Source organism: Pinus tabuliformis, chromosome 2_2, assembly GCF_031772625.1.
Source record: "Pinus tabuliformis cultivar Carrire ecotype Pingquan chromosome 2_2, CPIR1, whole genome shotgun sequence".
NCBI classification, from domain to species: domain Eukaryota; kingdom Viridiplantae; phylum Streptophyta; class Pinopsida; order Pinales; family Pinaceae; genus Pinus; species Pinus tabuliformis.
The window spans coordinates 37,946,033-37,956,978 of NC_142300.1; positions in this window are offsets into that span (position 1 = coordinate 37,946,033).

A 10,946-nucleotide genomic window follows, 5' to 3' on the forward strand; every position below is an offset into this window, starting at 1 on the left:
TGTGCTTGATTCATGTGCAGTTTCTTTGACCTGAGTTTTCTCTTTAATTGACTGCTGGGGTGTATCCTGAATAGTCAGTGGCTTGGTAGATTCTCTTACTTGTTTCCTTGCCTTTAACTTTGAAAACCTCTTGGCTCTTGTTTCTGCTTGAGGATCGGTTGTTGTTGAAGGTTCTTTTGCAGCTTGAGGGTTGAGACCGGTCTTGCTCTTGAAACCGGACATGAATATGAATGTGTCCCAGTCTCTGCCTACCCTCTGGAGTTCATGTAGAACAATCAACTTAACCAAGCCATGGTGGAACAATGAAGTCTCACAGGCTTCTTTTCTCAGTTGTACCTTGTCACACATTTTACTTAAGCTGCAGAATAAGTAAAAAGGTAGATCAATAGATGTTTCGCCTGTGAAATGCAACAGAAGTTTAAAATGGTATGAATACACTTTGTTATATCTCCCTTCACAGGTCAGATACTTCTGTATACAAGTAAGCAAATGGGCATATGATTCTTTGACATAACTTCTAGGAACAGACTTGCTCAAATCTGAATTAATGAACTCCTGCTTTAGAAATTCTTTGCATGGGTTCATGTCAGATTTGAAATTCTTGAACCAATTTTCTTGCCCTCTTGGAATTTTTGTAACTGTGGATATCATGTCTTGTGAGACCTGCAATTCCAGCATGCCAACCTTTGAGTTTAGTCCTGTGAAATTTAGTGCAAATTCCTTAGTAACTTGTGCATGACCTCCTTGAAGCTTCTTGCAAAAATTCCAACATCCATCTTGTTTAAATGCATGCTCGACTTCTCTATTCTTCAAGGTTATGTCTAAACCTTCAGGCTCATTTCCCAGACATTTGCCTGATCTGTGATCTTTCCTTTCTGCCGATCCCTCCATGAAGATTCAGTGTAATGGAGGCTGGAAATTCTAGCGCTGCTCAAACTCCAAACTTTGCCTCGCTTGATAGCTGCCTCGCCTGATAACTGCCTCACTTGATGACATTGTTTTTCAAATCGAAATATTGCAGATTTGTTTCTCATGCAAGGCTTGCAATCATCATTAAAACTGTGCATACCTGGCTTTCCTTGGAACTTGTATTCCGTGTGTATCAACGTACCTGGTGGTTGTAATAATGGAGATAAGCGGTTGGACGTGATATGTGGAGTGCACAAACTGAAAATGAATGACGCAGCCATAGATTAACTTGACAGATTTGACAGTTGGGAAACATTCACTGTGGAATGCACGAATCTCCGGTTTCGCAACGCAGTCAGTGTAAATTTCGAATTATGCACTGCGAAATCACCTAATAACGTATCGCGTTGTGAAATCACCTAATGGAATTTCACGCTACGAAATCACCTAATGAACTTTTGCGCTGTGAAACTTCCAAAAAGGATTAATGCGCTGCGAAAACTCTTCAGGATGGTTACATGCGCTACGAAATCACCTAAGAGGCTTTGTGGTACATAGTAATTTTTAAAACCAAACTGACACATGGCTATGAGACCGGTGATGAATGAGAATGAACAGTGATGAATGAGAATGCATACTTGACTCAAGACCCCCTAAGACTTAGACTCTAAGTAAAAAGCAAAAAATAAACTTAGACTAGCATCGACCCTTGTCATCAAGCTAGTATGAGAACTTTTGGCATTAGAATTATTAAGTGATAATAGGTAGCAATGCAACTGCCTTGCATTTTGATGAAATAGTCTCATCCTTACTGACGGAGGAGATGAGACAGAAAAATATGGATAGCCAAAATGGTGATGCCTTGTCTGTACGAGGGCGGACCCAGAACAGAAACAAAAATAAGTCATCGAGTGGGAGATCTAAATCTAAAGGGAGATATAAATCTCCAGGAAAACTTGTAAATGTGGTGTGCTGGAAATGTGGAAAGGAAGGGCACTACAAAAGGGACTGTAAATCTAAAGCTCCTGACAAAGGAAAGGGATCTGATGAGGCTCCTTCTGTAGAGGTGGAAACCACCTCAGATGAAGGTGGGGATGTGTACTTGGCTTCTTCAAGTACACATGTAGATCACGAGGCATGGTTGATTGACTAAGGTGCATCCTTTCACTTCACTCCCCATAGAGAGTGGTTCTACGAGTATGAGAAATATGATAGTGATGATGTCTTCCTGGGGGATGACAGGAAGGCTAGAATCGTTGGTCACGGAAAAGTAATGTTGAAATTGCAAGGTGGAAGGTTAGAACACTTCCAGGTGTTCTACATATTCCTGCATTAGCTATAAATCTGATTTCTATTAGCAAGCTGGATGATGCAGGTGTAAAAATAGTGTTTGAGAAGGATACTTGCAAGATGGTCCAGGGAGCACTAGTATTGATGCGGGGAGTTCGGATTGGAACTCTGTACAAGCTGCAAGGTAGCACTGTTATTGATGGGTGCAATAGTTCTATGGTTCCTGAAAGTTGAGCAGAAAATCTAGTGGTCTCTAGAGAGAAGACCATGCTGTGGCATCAAAGGCTTGGACATATTGGAGAAAAGGGCCTTTGGATACTTCATGGTAAAGGTATGGTAGAAGGTATGAGTAATAACTCTCTGGATTTTGATTTCTGTGAAAATTGTGTATATGGGAAGTAGAATTGGGTGAGTTTCCCCTATGGTAGTAAGAGGGTGAAACAGATATTATAACTTGTGCACAATGATGTGTTTGGACCTGTGAAGGTTCCATCACTGGGTAAGTTTGTGTACTATGTATCATTTATAGATGATTTCTCAAGGAATACATGGATATATTTCCTTAAGAAGAAATATGAAGTCTTTGACAAGTTTAAAGAATTAAAGGCTCTAGTGGAAAACCAGACAGAGAAGAAGATAAAGGTGCTGAGGACATATAACGGTGGAGAGTTTTGCAGTAAGAAATTTGAAGAATTCTGTAAGAAGTGTGGTATAGCACGACAGAAGACTACTCCATATACACCTCAGCAAAATGGAGTTGCAAAAAGAATGAATAAGACGTTGATGGAAAGGGCAAGAAGCATGCTTAGTGGTGCCGGGTTAGGACAGGAATTCTGGGCATAGGCGGTGGATATTGCATGTTACCTGGTCAACAGGGGACCTTCATTAACGTTGGAGGATAAGACTCCACAAGAGATATGTACTGGTAAGAAACCCTCTCTTTCACATCTGAGGGTATTTGGATGTGATTCATATGTACATGTTCCAAAGGAGAAACGAACAAAGTTGGATAGTAAATCTGAAAAGTGCATCTTTATTGGGTATAAGGATGGTTTAAAGGGTTATAAGCTTTGGAACCCAGTCACACGGAAAGTTGTGTACAGCCGAGATGTGGTGTTCAGAGAGGTGAAAGATGTTATTAAACATGAAGTCCAAAGAAAGGAACCTGAGAAGATAGAGTTTGAGCTAAAGGAGGAAGAATTAGACTCTATAGCGGTGTAGGAATCAGAAGATGAAGAGCCACAAACTCCGGCTGTGAGAAGATTAGTTCGAGAAAGAAGGCAGCTTGAAAGGTATAGTCCATCTGCTTTCTATTCAAATTTTGTTGTATCTATTACTGATGATGATCCAAGAACTGTGAAGGAAGCAATAGATTTAGAGGATCGAAAACTCTAGAAAGAGGTCATGGTTGATGAAATGGCATCTTTGCACAAAAATGAGGCTTGGGATCTGGTGGAGTTTCCGGCTGGAAGGAAACCCATTGGCAGCAAATGGGTGCTCAAAAAGAAGACAATTGCAAAAGGAAAAGTGGAGAAATACAAAGCTTGGTTAGTAGCAAAAGGTTATTCCCAAGTGTTGGGAATTGATTTTGGTGATATTTTTTCTCTTGTTGCCAAGGTAACTTCTATTAGATTACTTTTATCTGTTGCTGCTGCTTTTGATTTTGAGGTAGAACAGATGGATGTGAAGACAAAATTTCTTCACATGGATCTGGAAGAGGAGATATACATGAAGCAACCTGAAGGCTTTGCGGTGAAGGGTAAGAAAGAACTGGTATGTAAGTTAAAGAAGTTTCTATATGGGTTAATACAGTCACCAAGGATGTGGTATCAGAAATTTGATACATTTATACGGGGACTTGGCTTCACCAGAAGTAAAGAAGATCACTGTGTGTATTTTAAATTAATTGGTGACCGTGTTATTTATCTGGTCTTGTATGTGGATGATATGTTGTTGGTTAAAAATGACAAAGAAGTTATCCAGGATTTTAAGACCCAATTGTCCTCCAAATTCGACATGAAAGATCTTGGTGCTGTAAACTATATTTTGGGCATGGAAATTAAAAGAGATTGAGCAAAGAGGAAGCTCTGGTTAAACCAAAGGAAGTATGTCGAGACAATATTGTAGAGGTTTAATATGCAGGATAGTAAACCGGTGAAGGTTCCTATTCCTGTAGGTGTGAGGTTATCTGCTGAACAGTGTCCCAAGACACAAGAAGAGGAAGAGGAAATGTCCCGTGTTCCATATGAAAGTGCAGTCGGTAGCCTGATGTATGCAATGGTATGTACTAGACCAGACATTGCACGTGCAGTGGGAGTATTGAGCAGGTTTATGTCAAAACCAGGGAAGGAGCATTAGACAGCAGTGAAGCGGGTTTTCAGGTATTTGCATGGCACTAATGATTATGGTTTATGCTACCAAGGAAGACCAGGATTGGACAAAGTGTTGGATATTCATGGCTTTGTTGATGCAGACTGGGCTGGAGATCTGGATTAGAGAAGATCTACAAGTGGGTATGTGTTTAACCTATTTGGAGGTGCAGTCAGTTGGATGAGTAAGAAACAATATGTAGTGGCACTGTCAACTACAAAGGCAGAATACATGGCAACCACTCATGCAAGCAAGGAAGCAGTTTGGTTGCAGAGATTGTGTTCAAGTATAGGGTTGGTACAGGAAGCTATAAGGATAGACTGTGATAGCAAAAGTGCAATTTTCTTGGCAAAGAACCCCACATATCATTCAAAGACAAAGCACATTGATGTTTAGTATCACTTTGTGAGGGATATGATAGAAGACAAAAAGGTGTTGCTAGTAAAGGTGGACACTTTGAAGAATACTGCAGATGCATTGACAAAATCTCTAAGCTCTGAGAAGTTCTCTTGGTGTAGAGGGACAATGGGCATTTCAAGGCTAGAAAAATGACTAAGCTCTCTTGTGGCCCCCTGTGGAAAGAAAACAACAAGTGGGAGAATGTTGGGTTGTGTTATATTCTTTCCACGTAGTTAACAGGGGGTTTGAAGGGAACCCGTAACCCCACTTTATGGGGTTTGGGGCAGCGCCTCGGAAAATTTTGGTTTTGGAACCTATGTTAGGTTGGGCGGACCCACCTATGGTTTTGTGCATGATTTTCGCACATGTTTTTTAGATGCAATGGTTTTCGGTCCATGGTATTGGATGCTTTGGCATGTATAAATATGTATTGTGACATTGAAAGGAAAATAATGAAAAATCAATCTGGTAGTCCCGGTTTGGGATCCAGTGGGAAAATCTCTGTGTATATGTGTTTTATGTGTTATGCTCTCGTATTGTTTATTTTTCTAAGTTTTAGAATTCGTATGCAGGTAATTTCTGTACAGGGTTAAAACCTACATAAAATCCATTCTTGATCATGTAGTTATCAATTCTTCTATACCAAGCTCTAGGTGCTTGCTTCAGTCCATAGGGCGCTTTCTTCAACCTGTAAACTTTCTCTTCGTTACCTTCAACTTCATATCCTAGAGGCTACTGCACATAAATTTCTTCTTCTATCATTCCATTCAAGAAGGTTGATTTCACATCCATATAATATACTTTCTAGTTGTTTTGAGTTGTTATGGCTAGAACTACTCTTACAGTATCCAATCTGGCTACCAGAGCAAACGTTTCTCCAAATCTATTTTTGGTGGCTACAAGTCTAGCTTTAAATCTGCCAATTTCACCTTTCTCATTCAACTTTGTCTTGTACACCCACTTTACACCAATGAGATTTTTGTCCTTTGGCAAATCAACCAAATCCCATGTATCATTCTTTTCAATAGCTTCAATTTCTTCATCCATGGCTTGCACCCAATTTTCATCTCTGATTTATTCTTCAAATAAAGAAGGTTGGGATGATAACAATGAAAAATTTGAACTAACATCAAAATGATCATAAATATCTTTCTGACTTCTCATCTTTATCTTACCATTGCTTGATTCATCACCTGATTGATTGTTGGGAGAATCTCGATCTATTGATCTACTTGAAGATCCATGATGCTCTGAAAATATTAGAGTCCTTGGTTGTGTGTCTTTATTTGGTGTACTCATCTGTGATTCTTGTTTCTCCTTTTCTGCTACATCATCTTCTTCCGTCAGTGGCACTTGTGCATCAATTGTTTTGTACACAATTCCATTCCATGACTCTTTTTCTTTGAACACAACATCTGTGATAATTATGGTCTTCTTTGTGATAAGGTTGTACAATTTGTAAGCTTTTTATTGCTTACTATAACCAGTAAATATGAATTTTTCACTTTTATCATCCAATTTTCCTCCTCGTTCCTTAGGCACATGTGAATAAGCTACACATCCAAACACTCTGAGATGAGATACACTACAATACATACCTGACCATGCTTGCTCTGGTACTCTATTCATCACACTCCTTGTAGGAGATCTCTTGATCACATAAATAGCACATGTAACTGCTTCTGCCCAATACTCATTATACAAGTTTCTTCCTTTCAACATGCTTCTTTCCATATTCATAATGGTTATGTTCTTTCTCTCTGCTACACCATTCTGTTGCGATGTGTATCTGGTCGTAAATTGTCTTCTGATTTCATGTTGTTTGCACTAATCATGGAATGCCTTTGAATCATATTCTCCACCACGATTTGACCTCAATAACTTGATCTGTCGATCACTTTGGTTCTCTGCTAAGGCTTTGAATTCTTTAAACCTTGAAAAAGTTTCAACTTTTTCTTCAAGAAGTAAACCCAAGTATTTATGCTATAGTCATCAATCAAAGTGAGGAAGTAACTACTTCCACCAATCGACTATGCCCTTATAGGTCCACACAAGTTTGTATGGACTAGCTCAAGAGGTTTCTTTTTTCGGTATGCAACTTCCTTTGGAAACATTTCATTGTGTTTCTTTCCCAAGACGCAACAGCCACAAGTACTAGTAGGTTCTTTGATGGGAGCTAATCCTCTGACCATCTGTTTCTGCTGCAACAATATTAAACCAGAAAAGTGCAAGTGTCCAAATCGAAAGTGTCATAACCAATAATCATTAAAACATGCAATTGTAAAAGAACTGACCTGATCATTGCAATTCATAATTAGAGGAAATATTTTGTTCTTCGTCATCGACACCTTCCCTATCAGCTGCTTACTTGGGGGCTTGTCATATATAACACATTCTTGACCTTGAAAGATAACTATGTATTCTTTTTGTGTCAATTTACCAACACTTATCAAATTATGTTTGAGACTAGGAACATAATATACCTCTGAGATTGTCTTCGACTCCCCCTGCTTGGTCAAAATGTTTACCACTCCTTTCCATCTACATCCACAGTCTTGTCAGTCCCCAACTTTACCTCTGTTTTCATATATTGATCCAAATTTGTAACCAAATTCTTGTTGCCTGTCATGTGGTTACTGCAACCATTGTCTAATAGCCACACATTATCAGAAGGTTCATGCATGGTATGGAAAGCTAGGAACATGGAGTTAGTACTCTCTGTAGTGAAATTATCTCTTTGGTTCCCTTTATTAGCTATCTTCTTCCTGCAATCACGAGCATAGTGACCAAATTTATTGCAATAATAACATCTCACCTTTGATTTTTCAAATCTTTGATTATTTCTTAAGTTTCTTCCATTTTCATGTTCATTCTCTTCTCGTCCATCTCTCTAACCACCATATCTTCTGCCTCATCCTCTACCTCTCGATCTACTTCTGCCTCGACCTCTATCTCTTGAAATAGAAACCTGATTTTTGAAAGAGGTTTCTGAAGTGGAATCTTTATTTATGTCTATCCTTGCCTCATGTGATAGAAGTGATCCCGTCAACTAATCAACTATCAATGATGCCAAACCTTTGGCTATTTCTATATCTACAACCACAACATCAAATTTGGTAGCCAAAGATTTGAGGACCTTCTCAACCACTGTTTGATCTTTAATTTCCTCACCATAAATTTTTAACTGATTTACTATAGCCATGACCCAATTCATGAAAGAATCGATATCTTATGTCTCCTTCATCTGCAGAATTTCAAAATCTCTCCTAGTATTCTGCAACTTAATAATATTGACTTTGTCCATACCTATTACATAGTATTTTGTCACACCTCCCGCACTTCCCTGTGACATAACCTAAAGTGCCAAAAACATGACCATCATGCAGTGTACTCATCCAGATATGCAACTCAGATCCTCCCTAAAACACTGATGGAAAAATGCCTTAAGATTCCCCTTAAGAAAAGGGCTCTAAAACCATAATTTGATGATCATTGCTCCCATGACACTGGGAACCTGTGTTGTTCGATTGTTGCAATATACTAGACTCACAATTCCAGTGCACTTTTGGCTTGGATACCTGCGATGTTCCCTAAAAGGAAATTTTCCCAAAGAGGACAAGAAGCTTCGTGATTTAGAGGCTTCCAAAACGACGAGTTGGAGCTTGTTCGGCGTGGATGAGGTCGAGTTATCTCAACTTAGCCCTTTAGTCTTATCCCTATGAGCTACCTCCTTGAGATGAGGGCCTTCTCCTATCTTTGGAGAGATCCTAACTCCATTTCCCTACCTTTATATTCATCCTCTCCCGTTTCCAAATGGTTGGTCTTTGTCTATTTGCACCCTTATGCTGAGATTGTGCCTACATGCTACTCATTTGGCTGGGAGAAAGAGTGCTTGGAGAGCTTGAGCTTGGACTTAGACATTCACTCAAGGAGAGCTTATTGGCATCAAGGCTTGGTGGTATGATTCCTCCTTTATTCTATTAATATATACAACTGCTAGTTCATTTTCCATAAATGTGTGTGTTAATGCATCATTTATATTAATGCTCCTTGATCTGTTAAGTAGGTTACTTTCGATTATGCTATTTGTACTTGTATGCTTTGTTGTGTCTTGATCTCTTGTGCAGGCATTCAAACGCTGTGAGCAGTAGGACCAAGCCTGTGGCGCAAGTGATTTGAGGTCTTCAACAAAGGAGGATGTTATAACATCAGAACAAGGTAGGCCATCTTCCTCTTCTCCTATTTCAATTGTAACTTAGGAAAATGTCTAGTAGATTGTCATGTAGGTTTCTAGTCCCACTCATTGGGCTAGAGGGATCATCTCTATCTACAAAGAGGATTGCCTAGACAACAAAATGGTGTTTACACTAGGGACATTGTAACCCTTTCCATCCATTCCTTCAATTAGATTCTATGATGAGTTTGACCAACCATCAATTTCTTGGCTTGTTTGTTTCTCTGTAGCTACTTGCTCACTGGTTATTGCTTTAGGACACTTAGTACGTTATAGTCTTGAAGATTTTTTATTTTTCCCTATTTTGTTCGCCCATCACGGGTTTAGATTTAACAGTCGCGTTGTCATCGATGCTTTTTTAATTACAGTCATGCTGATTACCATTGCATCACCCTTTTTCATATAACAGGCATGCTGATCCTAGAAGATAAAGAAAAAATAGGGTTCCTTCTTGTTTTCAGTGTTTTTGGCCTCTGTCAATGATTTTCCAGTGTGTCTACATTGTACTTGTCTTGGTTGTTATGCTTGTATGACTGCAATTGTCTCTTGATTTTTTTAAGGTGAGTTTGAGGCTTGATTGCTTTCTAGGGTTTCTAGAGATTCTTAGTCACCCTCCACTCATTGTTTGGTTTGCTTTCCTAAGATTGATTGCTTCCATTCAGGATTCTTCCTGCAATCAGGGATTTTTTTTCAAGTTTCTTTTGGTTCATTGATGTGAAGTTGTTTTCATTAGTGTTGAGTCATGTTTATGATTTGAATATTGCTTTAGTTCCATTGCTTTAGTTGCTATAGATTATAAATTATTTGCTTTGGTTGGATTGAAATAGAGTGCTTGTTTTCATTCTTATGTTTTAGAAAGAGAAAGTGAAAGATTTCATCATTTAAGTATTTTTGAGACATTTCTTGCATCTGAAACCATAAAGTGAAAGAAATTTTCATTTTCCTTGAGTTGATTGCAGTTTCCTTTGCTCATTGCATTAACTTGCATTGATTGAATCAAAGTGGAAGAAAACATCATTAGTGCATCTTAGTGAAAGGAAAGTGACTTTCGTTTCTAATAGGATTGCATCTTGGCATTGAATTTGTTAGTGAAATAAGAGATTATATTTGTTTTTTACATTGTGCATTGGAAAAAATTGTGTTGATGCATTATTTGGTTGTCTCTCTTCCTTCATTAGTTTAGCCTTCATCGAATGAAAAGGTTTCATTTTCATCATCTAGTTGCATTATAGGAATAGGTGACATCATTGAGCCATCAAATTGAAACTTAATCCAAGATAAACTTAAAATTTACCTCAATTAACCTAAGGAGAATTTGTCACTTAACGCAAATATCTAGAGGTCTAGGCTAGAGACATGTTCTGGCATATTTAAACATAGCATCTATCATTAAGTACCTACAATGTATCCCGGGGGTGAAATATCGTCACAGTATGGAGGTATATAGAAGGTTCTCCAATACTTTTGAGTATATCAGAGGCACTTCAGTATGATATGTATATAGGGATGCTTTCATCGAACGGTTTTGCATTAGACAACACTAACACGAAATTGTGCTCCTCGTACCGTCACGTATCTATTGGGAGACCCCATTAGGTTTCTATCCTTTAGCCACAGGTAACCGAGTCAGCCGCCGTGTAAACGTGATACATCGAACACAACATTAGGGGAGATCAGTCATCGTGCGTCAAGTCCTTGGTTTCGGCTAAGGTATATATAATGGTTCATGGTTACTTGCTAAACC